A 24,444-nucleotide genomic window follows, 5' to 3' on the forward strand; every position below is an offset into this window, starting at 1 on the left:
CGGTTTTCATTTATATGAAGATTCTTTATTTTTCCTTTATTTTTGAAGGGGTTTTGTTGTGCATAGAATTCTAGGTTGACATTCTTCTTCTTTACAGATGTCGTTTGCTGTCTTTCTGATGAGCTTTCGGCTGTATTCTCATTATTGTTCTCTGTCTTTTCTTCTCTGGTCACGTCTACACATTTTTTTTGTTGAATCTGTGGTTTTCAATATTAGGTGACATTTTCTTGTGGCTAACTGAAAATCCTGCTCTGGTAGATTGCTGTTTTTGCTCAGTTTTGAATGTTTCTGCCCCATTCTCACTATTCTTCCCTAACTTGTAAATTAAATCACTTGATACTCCTGTCTGGTCGTCTTGGAGGCTCTTTTCAAACCATTGGTTTTGTTGTTGTTGTCTTATTTTTATTTTTTTTCCTGTGCTTCAGCGTGGATTCTTTGTATTGACATGTCTTAAAGTTCACCTGGCCTTTTTCATTATTGTGTCCACTTGATAATCTACGTCCAATGCTGTTCATTTCAGATATTGTAGTTTTCAGTTCTGTAATTTCTATTTGGTTCTTTTTTTTCCCTTAAATCTCTTCTGAAATGTCCTATTTCTTTACCCATTCTGTCATTCTGTAAATTCTTCAATATATTTAGCATTGTTATTTTAAAATCCTTGTCTTCGGATTCCATTTTCTGGGTCACGTGTAGGTCCGTTTCTGTGGACTGCTTTGACTAAGGAGTTACATCTCTCATTTATCTCACATACATATTAATTTTTGATCGTATGCCGGACATCACAGATGCTACTAAGGATTCTGTTACGTCCCTCTGAGGAAGGTTGAGTTTTGTTCAAACAGGCAGTTAAATTAATGGCAAATCAGCTTGCACAGTACAGAGGCTCATCCTTAGGCTTTGCTATTTCTGTTTTGCCTGTTACTTCCCAGGGAATGTCTGCTCACTCAGGGAAGTGGTCTTTGTGCCTTAGCTGAGGTGCTTCTGTGGTTTCAAAGGTAAGTCTGAGGCCTTTGTCAGGCGCCCTGGATGTGGGCAGCTGTTGAAACTGGTCAGCTTCCTAAAAAATGTCCCAACTGTTGTTGTTTTCCCCAGGATCCTCAGACTTGAAGTTCTCAGTTTAGCCAACAAATATAGTATTGATTTGCAAATTTGGGACTTCACCCTTGATGGCTTTCTCATTTGGGAGACTTTCTTCCTCAATTTTCAGCCACCCTGGCAGGCCCATATTCTGACCCACAAGGCTGCGGTTTGCTATTTTGAGCTCCATCTGCTGTGGCAAGGGCTGGTTTCGCTCTCGTGTGATAAGCCCTACACATGTAAATTATCATCGAGTGGGGTTTCCTTCCTTTCTGGGCTCGTAGATAGTTTACTTTCCACATGGTTGTTTTCCGCTGCCTTCACAATTGATTTTTATATTCATCCACCATTTATAGTTGTTACTGGGGGGAGGTCAACTCTGTCATCGGAAAACCAATCTTTGAAGGAATTTGTTATGTGTGGTTTATTTCAGTCATTTATGAAGAGGTGTCAAACCTCTTTCATTGGGACCTTGAAAATGTCCTCAAGTCATGTATAACGGACGACGCTGTTGGTACAGGCCAGTAGAGCATTATTTAAGCACAAGACCATGTTTATGAGATACTTAGTATTTATGAAAAAAAATATAAGATATTAAAACATAATCTAAGATGGGAAATTTGGTCATCTGCCTGATTTGTGCATAGGCTGATGTTAGATAACCACGAGAATTGAAATTAAACCTACTTAGTGCATGTACCTAGAGACCCCAGTGTAAACATTGGAATTAAACTTCAGGTAACTACGAGGACGTTCCTCATGTCTGCCCTCACAATTTCTGACCTATATAAATTGCCTTTAAGAGAGGAGACTTTACTTTTGAAGTTTCTCACCACCCTGAATTTGTTTTGGTCGCTGAAATTGGGTGGTAGGTAAGTTTTGTGCAGTTTGCAGAGTCCTAAGACTAGAGAGAAATTAGGCCAACTTAAAACATAGCATGTTCCAGGAAAAGTAACAATGTAGTTAGAAACTGAAATTAACACCACCAGCATTGGTACTATTTTGCTTTTGTGTGCCCATGTTCACCAAGGTAAGATGTATCATCATTATGATATTGGTGGGAGTGGGTGAACATTTAAGCAGGCCAGAAACTTTTTTTTTTACTCTTTCAGCAACACTATGTTAAATAGTAACAGCATTGCCCTGTTTCACATTTTCTCTTTCTATAATGTTTCTTTGAAAAAGCTTTGAAGAATTGTTTAATTAGCAGATTTTTTGTTTGAAACAACTTTTAAAAAAACGCTTTTCCAAAATATGTTATTGCCATATAAAAAAGAAAATCCTGTTGGCCCTTGAACAATGTGCGATTTAGGGACACTGACCCTCCCCCCTACAGAGGTTAAAAATCCACATGTAACTTTTATTTCTCCAAAAGGTAACTGCTGTTGACCAGAAGCCTTCCTTATAAACAGTAGACTAACACATATTTTGTATGTTGTATGTATCACATAATGTGTTCTTACAATAAAGTGAGCTAGAGAAAGGAAAATGTTATTGAGAATATCATAAGAGAAAATACATTTATTGTACTGGGCTGCATTTACTGAAAAACCCACGTGCAAGTGGACCTGTGTAGTTCAAAGGGTCAACTGTTGTTCAAGGGTCAACTATACCAATAGATAAAAAGGAAGAAAATGAAATTAACCCAAATCCCTCTGCCAGGTACAACCACATTGGAGGGCATACATCATTTTAGCTTATTTTTCTGTTTTAATTTACAAAAATGGATCATAGTATATATATTTTAGGATCTTTTTTTCTCAGTTCTATATGTGTGTCAGTGTTTGTGCTTTTATGTATACTGTGTGCGTATATATTTAAACAAAAATAAATTGTTCAGATACTTGTTTAAAATCCATCCAGCTAGATAGCTTTGAATTTGCTAGGGCCTAGGTTAAGGAACTTTTTTTTTTTTTTTTGAGAGAGAGAGCACGCATGTGCAAGCGGGGTGAGGGGCAGAGGGAGAATCCGAAGCAGACTCCCTGCCAAGTGTGGAGCCCGCGATGCAGGGCTCCATCTCATGACCCTGAGATCATGACCTGAGCATAAGTCAAGAGTCAGACGCTTAACCGACTGAGCCACCCAGGTGCTCCTAGGGAACATTTTGTCATTAACTGAAACCACATTGGTTTTTGTAACTGATAAGCATGAGAGAAAACTGCTTTGTAGCTTCTACTTTGACGCACCTAAGAATGGGTTTCCTACCCTTACTCTGCTTACTGGCACGTGGACACCGTCTTCTTTCTGGCTTTATCACATTGCCCCTGGTATAGGCTGGAAAAGCTCAGAGCTGCTCTGCAAAATCATGCTTTGCTGATTTGGTGACAACCAGGTGTATCTCAGTGCAGAGTGTTGTCTTGAAACACCAGAGCCTTCTGTTTAGTCAGGATCTCATTGCCAGCCTTGTACGTAGGTGTTGAACAAGGCATCTTCCTGGAGTTTAGAAGGGAAGCAGACCTTGAGCTCGGGAGGAATTATCAGTGTGCTTTGGGTAGTGAAGAAGCTCAGGGTCATCAGCGTGCATGGCAAGTGTCTTGACCTCACGTGGGGTGTCTGAGAAGAATTCTTGGAGGAAAAGATGTTTAGGTTGCCACCTTCCCGAGGAGCAAGAGCTAGGTGGGAAAATGGCTTAGGAAAAGCCAGGGGTGGTTTTCCAGGTAGAGGAGCCGTCCAAGACAGAAGCCAGGATTGGTTTATTTGCCTCTCTTTCTGACAGTTTCCTTTTGTAGTCTCTTTTGGAACATTGGGGTGATTTTTCCTATAATTGTCCGTATAAAACACGTCATCCGTGCGGTAAGACCGGGCCGAACAGTTGTAGGAGTCACGATCCACATGCTGTTTCACAGACTGGTTCTTTGAATGTTAATGACTTGGGATAAACGAACAGTGAACAACGTATCCCTTCAGTGTCTTCATCCAGAGGCGAGGCTGAGCTCCCCCAGACTAGGAGCTTGTGGGGACGGCCCTTGAGGTGCTTGCTGCCAGCTGGACGGCTGTGTGGCCCCCGGAGTTTTTAGGTTGGCTGTAGCATCTTTCTCTTTGCTTCTTTAGTATATCATGGGTTTCCTACGGAGGCCGGGGGACTGTCTAGGCCGGGGGCTAGCCGACTAGCAGGAGGGCCAAGTCTGGCCGGAAACCTGTTTTTATAGATACGGCTCTGTCATCTGTACATCCCCGGTGGTGCTTTCGTACCGTGATGACAGAGCTGAGTAGTTGCAAAAGATCCCATGTGCCCTGTAAAACCCGACAGGCCGACTCCAGAAAATGTCTGCTGCCTGGTCTAGGCATGATCTGCGACCAGACGCCCCACATCACTTCTTTATTTTGGTTGGTACACATTGCTTCCCGTACTCTCCACAGCCAGTCTGATGCTGGTCCTTTTCATTGTCCGATTTTTTTCTTTCTTCTCTCTCTTCTGACCAGTTACCCCCGGCTGAGTAAAAAATGGGGCTGACATCACATCAACTCATATTGCACCATTACCGTCAGCCTTTGTTTTCGGGTCTTCTCCACTGAAAATTTAAAAAAATTATTATTATTTATTTGAGAGAGAGAGAGTGAGCGGGGGTAGGAGCAGAGGGAGAGTATCAAGCAGACTCACGCTGAGCATGGAGCTTGATGCGGGGCTCGATCCCATGACCCTGAACTCATGACCTGAACTGAAATCAAGAGTCGGACGCTGAACCGACTGAGCCACCCAGGCTCCCCTCCACTTCAGTTTTGATCACTGCTCATTCTCAGAAGCTTTTCCCATCACTTCTTGTTTCATAGAGGCCCAGAGGAGAAAAAGCACAAATTTTGGCTCCAAGAAAATGGTTTATTTGTTTATTTTAAGTAGTCTACACCCAGCGTGGTGCTTGAACTCATGACCCTGAGATCAAGAGTTGGAGGCTCTATCCCCCCCCATGGAACCAGCCAGGTGCCCCTCCAAGAAGACTATTTAAAGTTGAGTCCTGCCATTAGAAAATAGGTTAATTTAGGCATGTCACTGTACTTCTCTGAACCTCAGGTTCTTTTTCTGACAATGGGGATCATTTTCTAGCTGTCTCACCTAGTGTTGCAAGGATGAGGCATATATGTGCTGTCGTATCTGTGATTTGTTCTTCTCTGCAAAGCCGGCCGTGTGGGATGACCGGCTTCCTTCACTTCAGTGCATCTGTGAAGAAGTTAATTTTGTTTTTAAATTTATTGTGGAATAAATGTGGTTTGTTTTTATTTTGAAATTTTTGCTCAGATAACACTAAGGAAACTATTCTTACTAAATACAATTTGAATAGGAACACATGAATCTCAAATGATCTGCATTAAAGTATCTGCATAGCAAAAACAAAAATCACTATTACTGAATGAAAGCCCTTTTCGTGTATTTTTAAAACAAGAAGCACTGAATTTTGGGAGTCCACGAAAATTGAAATGGTAAGTCAGGAAATCAGAGACCTTTTTCTTCCTGGCTGACCGTGTCATGGGTCGCGTTTTTGTCCCCGTACGTTCTGTGGTCGAAGCCTCACGCAGTCGGTCTCCGCACAGGCTCCGCCAGCCTGAAGATATCCACACCACTGATGCGCCCGGGCTGTTGTGTGAAAGCCATGTGGCCACGGTGCCACGGAATGTTCCACCACGTACGCTTGGGCGCTACGGTAGCAAAGGTTCCTTGTGCCTGTTTTATGTATTTGGAAAGGAGTTCGTGTTTTTAGATCCAACGCAGAGAAGAAAGTAGAGGAATGACCTTGTCTTTTAGATGCCTCTTGACGGTGAGCGAGAAGAGCATTCTTGAATGACTCACTGTGCTGAGCTGTGTCGTGTGTGTTCTTGCGTCCCTTTGGGTCTGGGTTTCCTTTTCTGTAAAAGAAATATTTACCTTTTCCACAAAGATCTTGCCACCCGTTTGGGCTCTAAAACTTAACTTGTGTGAGGCCTCGGGAGGATGGATAGTGGGCTGATGCCCTTGTTTCTTGCTGTCCTGGGACCAGCGGGCAGACCCGTGGGGGTTAGCCCTCCAGAGGTTTATTAGAAGAGTGGGGCCCAGCGGGTTTTTTGGGCTTTCTCCTGCTCCTCATGGGGCAGGGAGCAGCCTGGACTGCCCCCATCTGCGGGCAGGTTGGCCCTGGAAAGGGAGGGCGTCGGGAGAGTCTGGGCCAAACCCACCACTCCCCTCGTGCAGGGAAGGCTCCAGACGGAAAGCTGAGGCCACAGGGTGTGGGGGCCCCCCGCCAGCCCTCTGTAGAGCGGGGTGGGTGTGTGAGTAACCTGTGTTCTCAGCAAGTCCGCCTTCGATTTCTCCTCCGCCACATGAGGATGTCCGCTTCCGTGAGTCCGGGCCCATGAAGCGTTGAGGGAAGAGCCCCGTGTGTGCTGAACAGCGTGTCTGCAGTGTTAGTTTGACTGCGTCAGGGCCCTCACACGCACGTAGAACACGGTTGCCTGAGGTCCTGTCCTGATCAGACCCGGGGAGGCTGATGTTCGTGCTGAGGACAGAAGCCTGCCGTCTGCACGGAAGAAAATAAGCCTTTCTTCCTCCTTGCTTTGTTGTAAACATGTTTATTCTTGGTACTGAGGAAGAGATGAGGAAGGAGAATGTGAGTGAAGGACTGCTTTTTTTTTTTTAATTGCTTTTAGGCTGTGGAACGGGCCCCATGACAGGAGTCCTGGAGGGGTGTGACCCGGGGACGGAGGTCCAACCCCTCTGTTTTGGTAACTCCCGCTGCTGGTGTCAGGGCAATATCCATACACACAAAAGCAAGTTGCTATTTACCTTAAACACAGAAGTTTCTAGGAGAAGAGAGAACTCCGGTCTACATTCATAACAGCCTACCAAAACATGCTGTTTCCAGTGTTTGCTTGTTCAGATGAGGTTCCTTCTACCAGAGATACGAGGAATCATGACTTGTTAATGCCCAGACAGGCTCTGTGTATCCAGGTCCTACCACAGGACCTTGACGCAGGAGGTAACCCCAAAGCATCTGTGGAATGGAACAGTAGGTTTAGGAGCACAGCTGTATGAAGGAACGGGATGGACATCCTTGCACAAGTGTTTGCTCTGGGCCTCTTGATTTGCTCCCCTGGTTAACGTTTATTTAAAAAAAGAAAAAGTGGATCATTCCTTAAAAAAAGGCAGTCTATTTTAGGGACATCTCCATTTACTCAGAAAATACTATGCATTGCTTTTGAAAACAAATTGAACTTTTATTTATTTATTTATTATTTTAAAAAATATTTTATTTATTTTTTGACAGAGAGAGACACAGCGAGAGAGGGAACACAAACAGGGGGAGTGGGAGAGGGACAAGCAGACTTCCCGCTGAGCAGGGAACCCGATGCAGGGCTCGATCCCAGGACCCTGGGATCATGAGCTGAGCCGAAGGCAGACGCTTAACGACTGAGCCACCCAGGCACCGCTTGAATTGAAATTTTAATATGACTCTTTCCTCAGTGTCATTTTTTTTCTCTTGCTCCAGAGCTTGCTTTTTACAAGTAGGAGCTTTATAATGTGGAAATTCCGTTCCCATTTTTGTCCTTGTGGAATATCTGATACCACTGATTTCATTAGTTCTGGCTTGAAGCTAAAGTTGGGTGGACTAGGGGCGCCTGGGTGGCTCAGTCGTTAAGCGTCTGCCTTCGGCTTAGGTCATGATCTCAGGGTCCTGGGATCGAGCCCCGCATCAGGCTCCCTGCTCAGCAGGAAGCCTGCTTCTCCCTCTCCCACTCCCCCTGCTTGTGTTCCCTCTATCCCTGTCTCTCTCTCTGTCAAATAAATGAAATGAAATGAAATAAATAAAATAAAATAATAAAATAAATAAAATATAAATAAATAAAATAAATAATAAAATAAATAAAATAAATAAGATAAAATAAATAAAATAAAATAAAAAATAAAATAAATAAAATAAAATATAAAATATAAAATAAGATATAAAATAAAATAAAATATATAAAATAAATAAATGAAATAAAATAAAATAAAAAGTTGGGTGGACTTGGGTATAAAGAAGCCTGGGAAACAGGGGGTCCAGGTTGTGCTTCTGAGCCACCCTGAACAGGTCACTTAAAGTCTGTGTCTGTGTGTCGGCACCTGTTGCCGAGAGGCTAGGACTAGAAGATTAATGAGGACTTCCTAGCTTTCAAATGATGCAATTGTAGATCTCCCCAGGCATTTCTGCTGGTAGTAAGATGGCCTGTTGAGGTAAGAGGTCTCTGGTTCACAGAGTCAGTCTTAGCTGCATGCTCTGCTTGAGAACTGTTACTTGAGTTAATTTGTAAAAGCTATTGGTACTTGCTCAGAAGATTTAAGAATATTTATATTTGAGGGGCACCTGGTGGCTCAGTTGGTTAAGCGTCTGCCTTCGGCTGAGGTCGTGATCCCGGGGTCCTGAGATCAAGCCCCATGTTGGGCTCCCTACTCAGTGGGGAGTCTGCTTCTCCCTCTCCCCTGCTTGTGCAAGCTCTTTCTCTCTCTCATTCACTCTCAAATAAAGAAATGAAATCTTTAAAAAAGCAAAAATAAAACAACAACAACAAGAACAATATTTATATTTGGATTTAAAGAGCCCATATTAGCAAAACTTAGATAGAACCTTGGATGTTTTCATTTCTGTTCTGTTCTCAACACCACTGATACAGAAAGTCTCCTTGTCTGTCTGAACATGAATTTTATGAAGTGTTTCAGTGTGTTACATCACCTTTACAATATTGTTCTGTTACAAGTGTTTTATGAGGGGCAGGATCCTAGCACAGCTCGGATCGAAATCATCTTGCTCTTGTCAGTATGTCAGTGTTTGGCATGCCAAGTAGTTTTGCAGGGCAGCTGGGTGACCAGATCACCCTTTGTAATACTGTTATTTCCTTGGTAAACATGTTCTGTTAAGTCCTGTAAATGTCAAGAACGGGGTAAAAGGACATGTGTGGTAAGAGAGGAGATGGAGGGTCTGAGGCAGAGACAGCTGCATGGGAGGATGCACGCCAGTGGATGTGCCCCCTCTCCCAGGCCCTGGCCCCCGGCCTCCCTCGGAAGTGTCAGGGACTCACATTTCCCTTATGTATGAGTTAGCTGTAGCCACAGAACACGGTCGCTCCAAACAGAGTGGCTGAGTCGGGCGTTGGCTGTCTCGCCGTTCCAATGGGTCAGGGGTCTGGTTGTGATTCAGCTGACTGCAAGTTGAAGGCTGCGGTCAAGATGGCAGCCAGGGCTGCTGTGTTATCTGAAGCTCGACCGGGGAAGGGTTTCCTTCTAAGCTTCCGTGATTTTTGGCACTTTCCTGTGGGCTCTCAGACTGAGGACCTCAGTTTCGTGTGAACCGTGAGCTGGAGGCTGCCCTCATGTGGCTCTTCTTCAGAGCCAGCAAGGGGGGAGCCTTGTAGCAGAACGGACGTGACAGTCTTATGTATGTGAAGTAACCTGATGTAGCCCATCATTTTTGCTTATTCCACTGGTTACAAGAGAATCTCAGGCTCTACCTTGCTCAAGGGGAGGGTGTGACACAGGCAGGGGTAAGGAGAGATAGGGATCATGGGGCCATTTTAGAGTTGGCCACGTTTGAGGCTGGCTGGGAGTGTGGCTCCTCTGTGTCCTTACTCCCCTGTCTATGCATTTTCCCTCTTCACCAGGAGCATGCTTATGGTCCCTTCTGCCTTCTTTCTTCCTCCGGCCTGTGGAGAATCCAGTAACCGTGGGTGGTGTGTCCTTCTCTCTTCTGCTATAGAAATGCAAGGGAAGGGTGGCAGGAGGCTCTGCCTCGGTGAGCAGCTCCCAGGCTGTCAGGGCCCTGCCTGGATGGCTGGTATTTTGAGTGTGTGACCCATTCCCTAGCTGGTGTTTCTAGGTCATAATGTGCTCTCTATAAAGGACCCACGTGGGGTCTTTTCAGCTTTTGTTTCTGGTGTTTTTAAGCAAGTGCTGACCTCCAAAGTGAGTTCACTTTCCCAGTGTTGTCCTCTTAGGGGTTCTTGCTGTGATTGTGCTTTAGATTTTAATTTAGAATCGTTAGTGGTTTTGGTCCTTTCACTCTTTGGCCCCGTTAACTGATCTTTAGTATCATTATCTCTTCAGTCATCTTTGGGGTGTCTCTTGCCTTTCTCAGGCCTGCCCCTGGTCTGTGTCTTAGTTAGTCTTCAAGTACTACTCTTCCTCCTCACTAGGAGATAGTGTGGTGTTGTGGTTAAGAGCCAGGCTCAGGTCATGGTCTCAGGTCACCAGATGGAGCCCCGGGGTCAGGTTCCCTGGTCAGTGGGGTGTCAGCTTGGGACTTTCTCTCCCTCTCCCTCTGCTCGCGCATGCCCTCTCTCTCTCAGCTGAATAAATACATGTTAAAAAAACAAAACAGCACAGAGTGTGTTCCTTTCAGGCAGGTTTTTGCATGACTCTTGCGGAGTGTTAACATCGTATAAGCAGCATGATTAAGAAGTTCTGGGCTGTTAGCAGTCTCAGCCAGGACTTCCACATGCAGATCATTCTCTTTAAGCGCATCAGCTAAGTTCATTGCTTGTGTTCTGGTGATGCTACCACCACACTGCATTCTTGTAAATGCACTTCACACCCACCACTGTAAAACCCCTTCCCCGCCCCCAGCACTTGGCACGGTGCCTGCTGCCAGGTGGATAGTTCATTCACGCCACTTGTTGAAGTCGCTTATTCTTTTGAATAGCCATAGTGGTGGCAAATTACCAACTTTGAGGAGGAACTTGATTCTGCGAACCTATTAAAATATTTTCCACTAAAGCAAAGAACTTGGGTCTTGTTAAAAAGATCAGGACTGGGGCTCTTGGGTGGCTCAGTTGGTTAGACGACTGCCTTCGGCTCAGGTCATGATCCCAGAGTTCTGGGATCGAGTCCCACATCGGGCTACTGGCTCAGTGGGGAGCCTGCTTCCCCCTCTGACCTTCTCCCCTCTCATGCTGTTTCTCACTCTCTGTCTCTCTCTTGCTCTCTCTCAAATAAATAAGTAAAATCTTTTTAAAAAAAGATCAGGACTAAGCCGTAATGAGACATTTTTCTCATGGGCATCATATGCTGGTTTTGAAGGCAAAAGAAGAGTGGTCAGCCTATTCCGAGCAGTCAGCATCATTGGAGTGAGTCCCAAAGAGGATGATGTAGGAAGGGTCAAGGAACACTTTTATTCAGATAGAAAGTTCTGTTTAAAAGTTGCTATTGCTGGGGCACCTGGGTGGCTCAGCTGGTTAAGCGTCTGCCTTCAGCTCAGGTCATGATCCCAGGGTCCTGGAATCGAGCTCTGCATCGGGCTCCCTGCCCAGTGGGGAGTCTGCTTCTCCCTCTCCCTCTGCCTCTGCCTCTTCCCCTGCTCGTGCTCTCTCTCTCTCTCAAATGAATAAATGAAATCTATAAAAAAAGAAAAATAAGAGTTGCTGTTGCCTCTCTTGTGGGTCTTTTTTTTTTCTTGAAAGCCTCGCTGACAAATCCATGCTCTTGATGAGGCTGTGATGCGAATCTAGCCGTGGCAATAGGCCGCCTGCTATTCTCAGTGTGGCTACTCTTCCCCACAGATGCCCGCCAAGTACTTGGCTTTGCACACCAGAAGAATTGGCCCTGATGGAAATGATTCATTCCCTCTTTCAAGAATTAATCATCAAAAAAGGAAACAGAGCTGCTGTCCAGAATGGTCACAAGTGCACAGCTAGAGGTTTCTGCGTGCACGTTAGTAAAGGCCATCTGCCAGCACGGGCGTTTTTATTGGACACTCTGCTCAGAACAACTTGGGAAAGTTTGATGTTCTTGTCAGAAGTCTGATTTGACCTCTCCCCAATGTTCACGTAGGGAAAGAGTCTGAATTCAATGGACTGTAGACCAGAATTGCAATTGTGGCCATGAATTTAATAGACTCCCATACTTGCATTAGTAGACCTGGCAATTGCCGTTATGTCTTGCGGACATGTTCTATGGTGGGCACTGTATGTGTGTTCTCTCTAATCTACGTAACTTCTCTCCACACTATGTGTCATTGTCCTTCTCTTTCAGGCCTGGAAACTGAGTTTTGGAAGGATTCAGTAACGGATAAACACCGCTCTGTGGGTACACAGCAGAGGTGTAGTTCAAGCCTGTCTGTCCAGCCCGAGTCAAACCTTCTCCACTGTTCGTGGTTTTTTGAAAGTCTTCCGCGTCGAATGACCAGCCTAGAAGGCTCTTGCTAGCTGGTGAGCACGGGGCTCCTTCCTCTTGGTGTTGGGTATGATCTCTAAGTCCCTGACTTTGAGTCCTTCCCTGCTAACTCTTATTGATGTTGGTAAGCCCTTTCCTTGTTAGTAGGAGGCTTTCTGGATTTATGTGCATTTGTTCCATTCTCTACTTTCTCTGTGGCCCCCTGACTCTCATCCCCACCCCACACCCACGCACCCACGCACCCTACAGGTTTGGAGAACTTGAGGCTTCTGTCTATTCTATAACTGAGGTGACGGTGTCTCTTTTTATAATTAATATGAATCTTCTCTCTCAGAATGACAACACTGAGGCTTCGGGTGAGGAAGAGTAACAGGTGCCTGTCTTGTCATTCTGATCCACTTGGAGCCATATATTCTTCCCATAAAATGAGCAATAGTTGCATTGTACCTGGTGGAAGTGGGGTGTTTTCATTTGGGGTTCTTCTGTGAAGGGAAAGAAAGCAGAACTTCTTGTCACTAGGTTGTGGACCCTAAAATGTTATGAAATTAAAAAACACAAGTAAAGCATGGTTCAGAATGCCTTGCTCTTGGAACAAGGAAGGCCCTTTGCTGGGCACATAACATTACTCCATGAATTATATGAATCTCCAGTATTCAAGCTGGACATATGGATAAGTTAGCAAGTCTGATCATTGAGCATGGGTGTCCCTGGTTCTGGGATAATACCCTTGTTGGATCAAAGCATGCTTGACTCGGCAGATTTTATCTTTCAGCTTATTTAATCCTCTGAACCACACAGTATAGTGGGGAGCATCCAGTCCTCTTTCAGAAAAGTAGAAATTGAGGCTGGGAAGAGATGAATGGACTTCGCCAAGGTTGCGTGGCTAGTGAGTGGTAGGACTTTGAACCAAGTTTTGTCTGTGTGGTGTCCTTCTGTTGATGTTGGTGGTTTGGGTTCCCTAATGATTGATCTTTCCCGTTCTGTAAGTTTTAAACAACGTGGGAAAAAGAGCAAGGATCAAATGGGGACCAACATGGATGGTCACTTAATTACTGGTAAAGCAGGACTGGAGACCTCACAAGCATCTCTGAAACTAAAATGTGTTTGAGTCCAGCAGCCTCCTAGACCTCCGGTATCAGCTGGCCTTGTGGAGAGCTGCAGGGAGCCCCAGGCTGCCCCGCTCAGCGCTCAGCATGGCTGAGCCCTTAGTCAGTGCTTCCTTGCACACTGCCAGGCAAATCTGTCACTCACCTTCCAGAAGAGTTTAAGGAGGGGCTGGGGCAGGGGAGAGAAAACTGGCTTAGTCTGATATTGCCTCCTCTCAGGAAACAGACTAAAATCTTTTCCCAAAAACATAAGGCAGGGCATTGCGGCGGGGGGTGGGGGGGGGGTGGGAAGGAGGACTCTCCACCCCAAATCCCAGCTGTTGAAACACTGCTCTTGAAATCTTTTTCTCTCTTAGGGTGCTCTCTGTTGTTACTCTGTCCTTCCTTTTTGATTTTGAAGGGAAAGGAAGGGATGACTATTTTTCTCTCTGTTTTGGTTTGAAGAAAGGAAAAGACGAATGTAGAAATCCAGAAATGGTCTGTCTGAGCCCTGTGACTAATCAGACCCCTTTTCCTCATGGCAGGTGATGGAAATGTGCTGGAGCAATGGGAGAAGCTGGTAACTTCTAGGAAGCCAAGATGACAAGAATTGTTTTAAATAATCAGTAAGTGAGATTTTCTTAGCCCTTTGGAACTCTTTCAATTACCAGTGAACATTCTCCAAGAAACCATGGTAAAAGAGTAGCTCAGTCAAACAGCTTAAAAGTCTGAGGGAGAAAATGTTTAAAAAATAAATATTCCAACACTTCAAAAATTCGATGCTAACATTTGCGCAATTATCTCGGTAGATGTGTCCTTTTTAGTTGGGTGTAGCATTTGGGCTGACAGAGTGTAAGTATTTAATGGATTAAAGGAGGATTCCTTTTATTTTAACTTTGGAATAGCCCTTCTCAAATACAGACATTCTTGTTCCCATTGGTTCAGTGAGCACCATGGCTTACCGACCTTGGGTGCACATATTTTGGAAAGTCCATGTGAATAAACTTGGTGAATATGAATAAAATTGAGCTCTTTGTCTGCTCCCTCCCCCATCCCTCTTTGAGTATCTACCTCATTTTTTACACTTTGGAGGCCACTACTGGTTGCTGATGATCTGACAGTTAAATGTGGTTGCTTCTGGTTTCATTATGATGTTGACAGTGTTAGGACATGGGGTTGCTGAGTGAAGAGATTGTATATTTCTGCGTCAAACATTCCCCAACCTGACACTTGCCTTTGTGCTTTTATTTATTTTTTTCTATTTTTTTTTTTAAAGATTTTATTTATTTATTTGACAGAGAGAGAGACAGGGATAGAGGGAACACAAGCAGGGGGAGTGGGAGAGGGAGAAGCAGGCTTCCCGCTGAGCAGGGAGCCCGATGTGGGGCTCGATCCCAGGACCCTGGGATCACGACCTGAGACGAAGGCAGACGCCTAACAACTGAGCCAGCCAGGCGCCCCTATTTTTTCTATTTATTTATTTATTTATTTGCTGTAGGCCTTCGTGCTTTTACAGTAGTTACTCAGCCTCTCAACCTCTGTATAGTGGACTCGATCATCCCTCTCATGAGAGGAAAGACTGTGGGTAGTACTCTGCTCTGACTGGTGCCTTATGGGTCCACAATAGAAGTACAGCTGATCCTTCCGCAGCCTGGGTTTGAACACCCAGGTCCACTTGTACATGGATTTTTATATTTTGCGGTACTTTAAATGTATTTTCTCTTCCTTGGGATTTCCTCTGTAACATTTTCTCCAGCTTACCTTGTTGTAAAAATACAGTATATCATACGTAGAGCATACGATATCTGTGTTCATCGACTCTTGACGTCATCAGTAAGGCTTCAGTCAACAGTAGGTGATCAGTAGTTAAGTCTCTGCAGAGTCCAAAGTTACATGCAGATTTTTGACTGCGTGGGAGGTGGGTGCCCCCAGCCCAGTGTGGCTTGTGGGTCACCTGTAGTTGCTTTCCTTCCTTTTATTTATATCATGATGTACAGTTTACAAGCCCATATTTGACTCAGACTGACCAGCTCCACCTCCTTAGCTTCTGTCAGGCCATGGGGGGTCAATATTGTGGGCATTGATGTGCAGACAAATGTTAAAGAGTTGGCCGGCTGGGAAGGGGGGACAGGAGCGGGGACAGGAGGGACGACCAGAGGGAGGATGGAGAGGGATGGGAGGGGGGATGGAAGGAGAACTGGAGGGAAGACGGAGGGAGGACTGGGTTATAGTGCTTACTGGCTTCTGTGGTGTAAACACTCCCTGCGTGGCTGATTTCCCACCACCAGCAAGTTGAGTGCAAGCTGAGCTGAGAAGTGCTGGGCAGGCACACCCTTTAATACCAGCCCCCGCCCCCCCAACACAGACGGTAGTGCAAGGAACACCAAGAGCCTAAACCATAATAAAATAGGAAGTGGTGAGTTTGCGCATTTATTACTTTTGTTTTTAGTCTGATTTATGTCAGTCATATGTTTCTGTGATGTCACTTTGAACGATGGCTCTGTGGAACGGGCTTGCCGGAAGCCCCGAGAGTCTGACAGCCTGCCCCGGGGGCTGGTAGGACAGCGCTGGCTGCAGGTTCCCTGTGGCAAAGGCATCTCTAAGCCACAGTTCTTCCATTATCCGTCTCGGCCCTGGGGGTGCGAGTTTGGTTGCGTTGGTCAAAGCAAGGTCTGCTTTTGAGTCTGTGCCCCGTAGCTCACATGGCCATGCTCACCTGGCTTCTGGAACTGAGGAGAGGCCCTGCGGCCAGTCTGGAGCATCAGCCTCTTTTCGTAGGCGTGTTAACCCGGCTCGGTGGCTGCCGCGGTCCCCCTGGCCTCACGCCCTTCCGAGTTTCTGCTGTCACTTCACTGTGCTCCCTGAACTTGCGTCCTCGGGTGGGGACACTCCGGGGACCACCCACTGTAGCATGTAGCTTTGCTTTTGTTCAGAAATTAAGTTTTAATGGACGTGACTTGTCTCCAGAGAGAGAGAGAGAAACAAAACAGGACAATACCTGGGTGGTTTCACGTTCATGCTGGCTTGATGAAAATCCTGGGGAGTGAAATGGAGGGCAGAACGGACGCTGGGTCAGATGGCCCAGTGTTTCCTCTGCATGCTGGCTTGCCCTTTCCAAGGGAACAATTGGAGCCTGAAATTGCTAAGTAACAGCTAAGATTGTGGTGGTTGCTTTTATTTTAAATCTCACCCACCTCGCTCTCAAAACACATTCTTTATTGAACCTAAAAAAAAAAAAATGCCTTCGATATTTCAAAACGTTCCTTTGTGTCGATTCCCTGAAGCAGGCTTACATAATCTTAAGACATTTATTTCCCTTATTTCCTCCTAAAACAATAGATATTTATAGTTCCTACAGAGTCAAGGACGGACTTGGATTATTGCAAAAACAATTCTTGTCCCTTTCACGCTGAAGTGGATGGATGGAAATCTGAGACACTTACCTCTGGATTAAGAAATATTGACCCGTGTCTCAATCAAGATGAATAAGGGTGTCTTTGGTCACAGTGAAAGCAGACTTGGGAGAAATAAGCAACAGAACAACCTCACCACACATAAAATATTCTGATTTATGATTTCTCTCCCTAGGAGGCACCTGCTGCTATTTCTGGACATCCCCAGTGTAGACAAGTGTTTGGTCAGAGAGTTGTCAGGTGTCTGGTCCTCAGACGTGCAAATGTTAGAGCCATGAATGGTGTGCCATCAGCAACTCAGAAGTGTGAGTCGTGGGTTACGAGGGTAAATTCTAGTACAAATAAGACAGGCTCATTCCACATTAGGAACTGATCAGGCCCGAACATAGAAAGCCGTGATTTCAAAACAGATGTGGTTGATGTCATAAGAGATGTAGTAAATATTCTGGAAACCACCAGGAGAGAGAAATTACCTGTGTGGCAGGAGTGGTGAGGTCAAAGAGACTTTCAGGAGCAGATGATGTTTGTAGTGGGTATTTAATGATTAATGCCTTTTATTAAAATACCTATTTTAAAAATTATAAAAGTCATCCATGCTAATTGGAAAGAACTTTAAAAATGTAAATTCATCAATATTATCACTACCTAGAGATACCATTATTAACCTTGTTTGGGTTTTTTTTGTTTGTTTGTTTGTATTCTGCCATACTCTTCTAACCCTGGATGAGATATGTACTTTTTTTCTTCCTAAAATGGATTATTTGTTATAAATATTGTTTTGATTGATTTGATTTGATTGACAGTATACTGAAACCATGCCACGTTGATGAATACACAGCGACATCCCATTTGTTACTGTTACACAGCATTTCACGTGTTCTGTGGTCTGTAATGTATTGAACCAGGTCCCCAGAGTGGGCATTTTGGTTGTTCTCAACTTCTCCTTCCAGAAAGCACACTATGGTGAACATCTTTGTGCATGCATTGTGGTGCACCTCCCCAGTTCTATGGGCAGGATCTTTGAGCAGAGTTGGGGCAGTGCTGAGGGCACATTCTAGCTAGAAGAAAGAGTGTGAGCAAAGAGGCAGAGGTGGGAAAGGAAGATGTCAGTCTGGGGAAAGGGTGAATTGTAGTTGAGCAGAATGTTAAGAAAAGAGAAGTAGCACTAATTGGGGCTGTAGGTGGAAGATGGGGCTCTCCCATGCCAAGCCCTTTATTCATTCTCAGTTGGGAGGCAGACTGGAATCCGTAGCCTAGTTCAAATGAAGTTTCTGAGTATCTTCAGTTTTCCTTAAGTTCCCTTGTCTGGGGAAGAAGTAATTAATTAATTGTTATAGATAATAGATAACTAGATATTAGTTATAAATAATAGATAATTAATAGTTCTGCTTTCCAGAACTTCTTGAGAGCCTTAAGAAACCAACAAATTGGGGAGTGAATAATTAATGGAAGTCAGGAAGAGAGTATGTATGTATAGAAAAGACTGTAAGATTAGAGGAGACTGTGGTTTTGAAAAGTAAAGGAAACATCATTTATTTATATATTTTATACACTTATAAACACACTGTGAATAAAATGTAAAGACAGTTTGGGAAAGATATGGATTAGGAGACAAGTATCATAATTTAATAATAATACTGTCTTCTGTTTCCTAAGGGGGCTTTGATGTGCTCGTATGTTTTAAATGCATTGTTTTACCTAATTTCTCAAAAACTTCCTCAGGAAGAGTGCAGGATTATCTCCATTTTGCAAGTGAAACGGAGGCCTCCCAGGCTGGCTTTGGGGAGGCGACACCAGACTTGGAGTTGGAGTTCAGGGGCTGCTAGGGCCTTGGATAGGTCTGGGGACTTCGCTGGGAGGGTCGTGAGGCCATCGTAAGACCTGGAAGGTGACGCGGAGGAACTGCTTTCTGTCCTGGGATGGCTTCTTTCATCATCACTGCAGGGAAGAAAACACTTCCTCAGCCATTTTCTCTCCCCTTTGTGGTAGATCACACTGTTGTCAAAACACCTGTTCCTTCCTACCCACCCTCCATCTCTGTGGGAGAATTACACTTTCCCACCCCAGTGAGGGTTGGCCCCAGTGGCTTTCTTGGCCATAGGACTTACTTTGGCCAAAACAATGTGAATGGCGACGACATATGCCATTTCCCAGCAGAAGCTTTACATCAGGCCTCGGTCGGCCTAGTCTCTCTTGTCCCTGCCATGAGACCGCATGTCCCAGTCAGGAGTGCTCCTTCTCTAGTCCCCGTGAAGAATACATGCAAACCAGCCACAGCTCACCTCCAAGGAACCAAACAGGAACCAGGAATAATAAGTCCTTTCTCTGTTGTTGGCCTCCAAAATGTTGGTTCTCTTCGATACCGCAGCACCCCGGGATCATGACCTGAGCCCAAGGCAGATGCTTAACCAGCTGAGCCACCCACACGTCCCACTTCGTTTTGTTTCTTCACATACTCGTAGAACATGTCCCAGGTCAAGGTCCGGACGTCTAGAGGTTTCAAATAATCCAAGCCCTGCGCCCAGGCTCAGGACTCTTCGAGCTCGGCGTGCCTGGGTGCCGTATATCCAGCAGCTATGGAACGGGGCACACAGGGGGGACACACAGACCTGTGTCACATGGTCACGGGTGGGCTGTGCTCTGGGAGGTGAGCCCCCTCTGTCGTGTGCCGTCCTTATGATGCCCTTGGAGTGGCATTGCCCTGCGTCCCTCAAGCTCATCTCCCCGTCTCCTCAGCCCGTGTTTACCACACTGTCTAGTTTGTGCTAAATGTTAGATTTTCTTATTCCCATCTCGTAGTGAAACCGTTTGTACCTACTCATCCACTAGATTAGTGTATATGTCTTTTCTTTTGACGTGTGTCGTAAACTGTTCAACTTGACAGGTGACGTATCTAAAATTTTTCCCTCGCAGAATAAATTGCCTAACATGTTATTACAACAAAATTAAACTCTTCGTAAATTCTTGACTGTTTTCATTGATCTCACCCCCCCAAGTTATTTGTTCTTTTTTTCCGTGATGTATGAAGTGGAGGTCATTGTTGTCAGAGTGCTCCTTTGCGTTTTCGCTTTATGGTATCTGATGTGAGAAGGCTCTGTGTGGGCTCAATAATATACCGTACCCCAATTTGGAATAATTTGGAGTTGACCTGTCATATTTCAGATCCTGTGTCTAATAAGCTGACGGGTGTTCAGGGGCTCTGACTTGATTTCATGTTTCCTAGTGACTCGTCCTGGCTTTGGACCATGGCGTGGAACCAAAAGCTCAGAGAGTTGACTAGTCTGACGAGTAGTTTCTGAGCTAAGACAGTGCACGACTTAGCTACTCAGTCATTCAGCGATTTTCTGTCTTGCTACTTTTGACCACCTCTCCACTTTGATTTCAAAAGGCACATGGCTCATTTATTATTCAAGTCCCATTTTGGACCCAAGGGCTTTCACCCTTTTCTGTCCAACAAGCACAGAAAGAAAGGGGTACAGCCCTAGTCAGACAGGAAGGAACACTCAGGGAACTGCCCTGGTGTATCAGTAAGGTCTGCTCTTATAGTTGGGTGGCAGGTTCATGATTGTTGATTTTAATATTATTTTTCCTGACAGATACATTAAATATATTCTCTTGTATGTATTAAATACTATATAACCAAAAAGGTTTTTTTTTTTTACTGGCCAGTCACTGTCAATAGCCAGACATTAACTTTCTATAGCCTTCCTTTTTTTTTTTTTAAGATTTTATTTATTTATTTGAGACAGAAAGAGCATGAGCAGGGGGAAGGGCAGAGGGAGAAGCAGACTCCCCGCTGAGCAGGGAGCCCGACGTGGGACTCGATCCCAGGACCCCGGGATCACGACGATCTGATCAGAGAAATATTTTCTCTTGTTCTACCACAGAGAAGTGTCCTCTGTTAGGAAGGATATAGAGGGGCACCTGGGTGGCGCAGTCGGTTAAACGTCTGCCTTCAGCTCAGGTCGTGATCCCGGGGTCCTGGGATCGAGTCCCGCGTCGGGCTCCCTGCTCAGCGGGGAGTCTGCTTCTCCCTCTGCCCCTCCCCCTGCTCATGCTCTTTCTGTCTCAAATAAATAAATAAAATTTTTTTTTTTTTTTTTTTTTAGATTTTATCCATTTATTTTGACAGAGAGAGAGACAGCGATAGCAGTAACACAAGCAGGGGGAATGGGAGAGGGAGAAGCAGGCCTCCCGCCGAGCAGGGAGCCCGATGCGGGACTCGATCCCAGGACCCCGGGATCATGACCCGAGCCAAAGGCAGACGCTCAACGACTGAGCCACCCAGGCGCCCTAAATAAAATCTTAAAAAAAAAAAAAAGGAAAGCTATAGAAAGTTAATGTCTGGTTATTGACAGTGACTGGCCAGTAATCCCTTCCCTGTTTTGCAGGAAAATCTCAGTGTTTACTTACACAGAGTCTGAAACACCAGCCCTGTCCCCTCAGCTGTAAGCCCATGCCTGCCTGGTAGCTTTGGGGACCAGACATAATAGCCCCATTTCGGGATCAAACGTACACGGCTTTGAAGCTGGCTCTACCCGTCTTAGCAGTTGACCTTGGGCTCATTTGACCTTGGGCTCAGAACCTTCTTGACTCCCAGTTAACAGTGGGCTCTGTACAGCTGTTAACACCCACCTTGCTGTGTTGTGTACACATTAAACAGGAACTAACGTGTGTGCAGCAGAAGGCACTGTCGTGACTAGATCCTCAGTAAATGAATTAAATTGAGCATGTCTTTTGCTCGTTCTAGGTGGAATTTCCAGTACATTTTCCTATAGGAGCAATGTTAAGAATGAGGTTTGAGCAGAGTGTTAGAAAAACTATTAACATTATACTTGAGACCAATCATAAGTTAAATAGGCTTTTAAAGGCTGGCCAGAGAAGCCAGTGTCTATGTTTTGTCTCTCATGAGATGCGTTTCAAGTGCTGCATGAGAGTTCATTGACTTCAGACTTTAGAAGTGAACTTTTAGAATGTAATTTATTACCAGGCTGAGGGCTGTTTAGATAACCTTTTGCTCGGACATAAAATGGAATTTCTTGACGGGCAGTAGTGTTTTTCAGGCAAATGAGCCTTCCTTTCTACTTTGGGGAGGTAAACTCACCTTCTGGAGACCTTGCTGTTCTTCCCACCAATCCAACTAGGTAGTTCTAGTGTAGACTGGCCAAACAGGAGACCTTGACCACTGGGTGGGCGCATGGCCCCGCGTGGGACCAGGGTGAGTTTTCCCTGAGACTCTCTACAATTACAGCTGTGGAATAGTCCCTCTCGGTGGCAGAGCTGGGAGTTAAGTGGAAGAAGACAGATTTCAGGAAGGGAGAATGGAACCAATCTATAGAAGCAGAGGTGCCATCTGGTCCTGGTGGGGTTCATGTTGAGTTGGTCCTAAAATCCAGTTGCCCCTATGGCTTTTCCTGTTGCTGGGTTATGTAGAGTCAACACATTCCACCTTGCTCTTATTTATCTTTTTTAATTTTTAAAAATTTATATATTTTCAAGTTTAAATTCAGTTACTTAACATATAGTGTATTATTGGTTTCAGGGGTAGAGGTCGGTGATTCATGAGTCTTACATAATTCCCAGTGCTCAGTCCATCACGTGCCCACCTTGCTTTTACTGGGGATGCCTCAAGTGTCACTTCTGTTACCCACAAGCTAGAGAATGGTGACTAATTCATCTGTTTCGACTTCGCATATATAAAAAGTTGTGTCTTTGTAATGGCAATTATAATAAATATAATTACATAGTAGGGCAGCTGGTTTATGACATAGCTTTTTGAGAACAATGGTAGTGTTTATTCCTACCTCATAAAAGCAGAAACGTATTAGATTAGCACTAATCAAAGGATACTAGTAACTGTGTGTGTGTGTGTGTGAGAGAGAGAGTGAGTGAGAGAGAGAGAGAATGACTCTTAGAACACACTGATAGTCACCAGAGGGGAGGTGGGGGGATGGGGGACACAGGTGATGGGGATGAAGGAGTGCACTTGTCTTGATGAACACTGGGTGATTAAAATTAAAACTTAAAAAAAGAGAGAGAATGACTCTTGATAGGAGTTTGCTCTAAGGCAAATATCTTATGATGTTTGATTTTAAACCATATAAACAAATACATCGGATGGTGCTCATAGTTACAAGTTGCCTTGAAGAACCGCCTTGTGCTACCGTTAACAGGAGCACTAGTAGGTAAACAGTAGATGTTCGTGGTTCTCCCATGTACACTGAGGGGAGACCTTTAAGGAGGAATTGGTACTTTGACCAGGTTGCCAAATGTGTGTTTATGTGTGCCTTACTAGAAGGGGGAAGATAAAACGCCTCTGTTTTCTTCAGTGGGTTAGTGTTGGAGGAATAGAGATTTTATGTGATGACACTCTTTTGTAAACTCTACTTCCCTTTAGGAAGTATCCGATTTGCTCTCTCAGTAGTTGCGTTCTGTAATGTTGGAACATGTCAGAGAGAGCAAAGAAACACATCTGCCGCTTGAGTTCTGCGTGCCAACTGGTTTGAACAGCTATAATATTTGCTTCTTCTTGATGTGTCAGCAGTTGGAAGGGAAGTTTTCCTTTCTCCTTTGTGGCTGTTACTGAACCGAAGCATCAGTTATATCAACATGACTGTATTCAGAATTGGCTGTGTCCTGAGAGGGGGGAGCGGATACAAAGCCTTTGAGACACAGTCTCTTCCTCAGATGGACTTTTATCATCTGGCCAGAGAGAAGGGTCGGGGGGGGATCGCGAATTGAAGGAAGATGCTAAGGTTGTGTCAGTTTTGAGATGGAGGTATGAAGAATAAGGTCTGTAGGCATTTGGAGGAAAGGAGAGCTCTCCAAGGCTTGAGTGAGTGGCGGGGCGGGGGGGGGGGGGGGTTCCAGAAAAAGGAAAGGTCTGGAAGGTCACCACTAGTGTGAAGAGTGAGTCGGTCTACAGCCAAGGGGTGTGATGTGGGCCTCCATGTGGAGGTGTACTGTGCCTCCTGCTTTAGGGGAACAAATAGACCAGTTGCCTTATTTGACGGAGAGTTTTTAAGGTGGACAGTGGGGGTTGGAAAGGTGGAGGCGGGTGTCTGAATGAATATCATGGCATTGGGCCCATGGGCTAATTGTCACTTTTTGTGAACTATACACCCATAGTCTCTACTACTGATAGTTTTTGTACTGTAGGCAAAAAAGACATCCTAGAAACAGTACGTTTTAGCAACATTGGCAACTTTGTCCTTATTTTGGAAGCATAATAAGGATTATTGTAAACATCTTTCAACTGCTTTGAGTTAATGAATGCAGATAGACATGTATGAAACCCTCCTTCCTGGACAGAGCACCCATTCCGTGAATTTTAAGCTTGATTGGGTCCTAGGCAATAGAAACAAAGTAAGTCATCTCTCTCTTTTCTGGATGGCTACCTTGCCCTTTCTCTTTCACGTTTGTATCTCGTTGTATCTGCATACGCCTGCCCACGCAGACAGTTGCATTTTTCAGGCTGCAGGTGTTAAGTTTCCTGAGTTGCCTGCATACATATCAGTTTTATATATACAGCCTTCCCATATAAAAGAGCTGCTATTCTTGGTGTAACAGCCAACATATTATCAGTTTGGCCAGTATAACTGGTTATAGTAATTTTGTAAATAGAAAATCACTGTGCTTAAAAATACATATATATTTGCATGAATGTTTGAGGAAACTTGCCTATGAAGCAAATGTTTTCCTTTTGATCTCTACTATAAAACCACAGCTGTTTAATTGATAGAGGGAAGGTTTATGACATGGT

At 44.7% G+C, this 24,444-nt stretch overlaps 1 protein-coding gene across 13 annotated transcripts in view; it reads left to right on the forward strand.

Annotated features, from left to right (window-relative positions):
* The window catches only part of SGMS1 (sphingomyelin synthase 1), a 268,293-nt gene that overhangs the window by 148,765 nt on the left and 95,084 nt on the right, over positions 1-24,444 (forward strand). For 12 of the 13 annotated variants that reach the window (XM_035008582.1, XM_035008588.1, XM_035008580.1 and 9 more), the window contains 2 exons: positions 12,044-12,219; positions 13,815-13,895. The exons of the other annotated variant lie outside the window; for it this stretch is intronic. The gene's annotated coding sequence lies outside the window, so the exon portion shown is untranslated. The remainder of the gene's footprint in view (positions 1-12,043; positions 12,220-13,814; positions 13,896-24,444) is intronic. 13 annotated transcript variants of the gene reach the window in all.

Source organism: Mirounga leonina, unplaced genomic scaffold (genome assembly GCF_011800145.1).
Source record: "Mirounga leonina isolate KUSES-001 unplaced genomic scaffold, KU_Mleo_1.0 Mir_152, whole genome shotgun sequence".
Classification (NCBI taxonomy): domain Eukaryota; kingdom Metazoa; phylum Chordata; class Mammalia; order Carnivora; family Phocidae; genus Mirounga; species Mirounga leonina.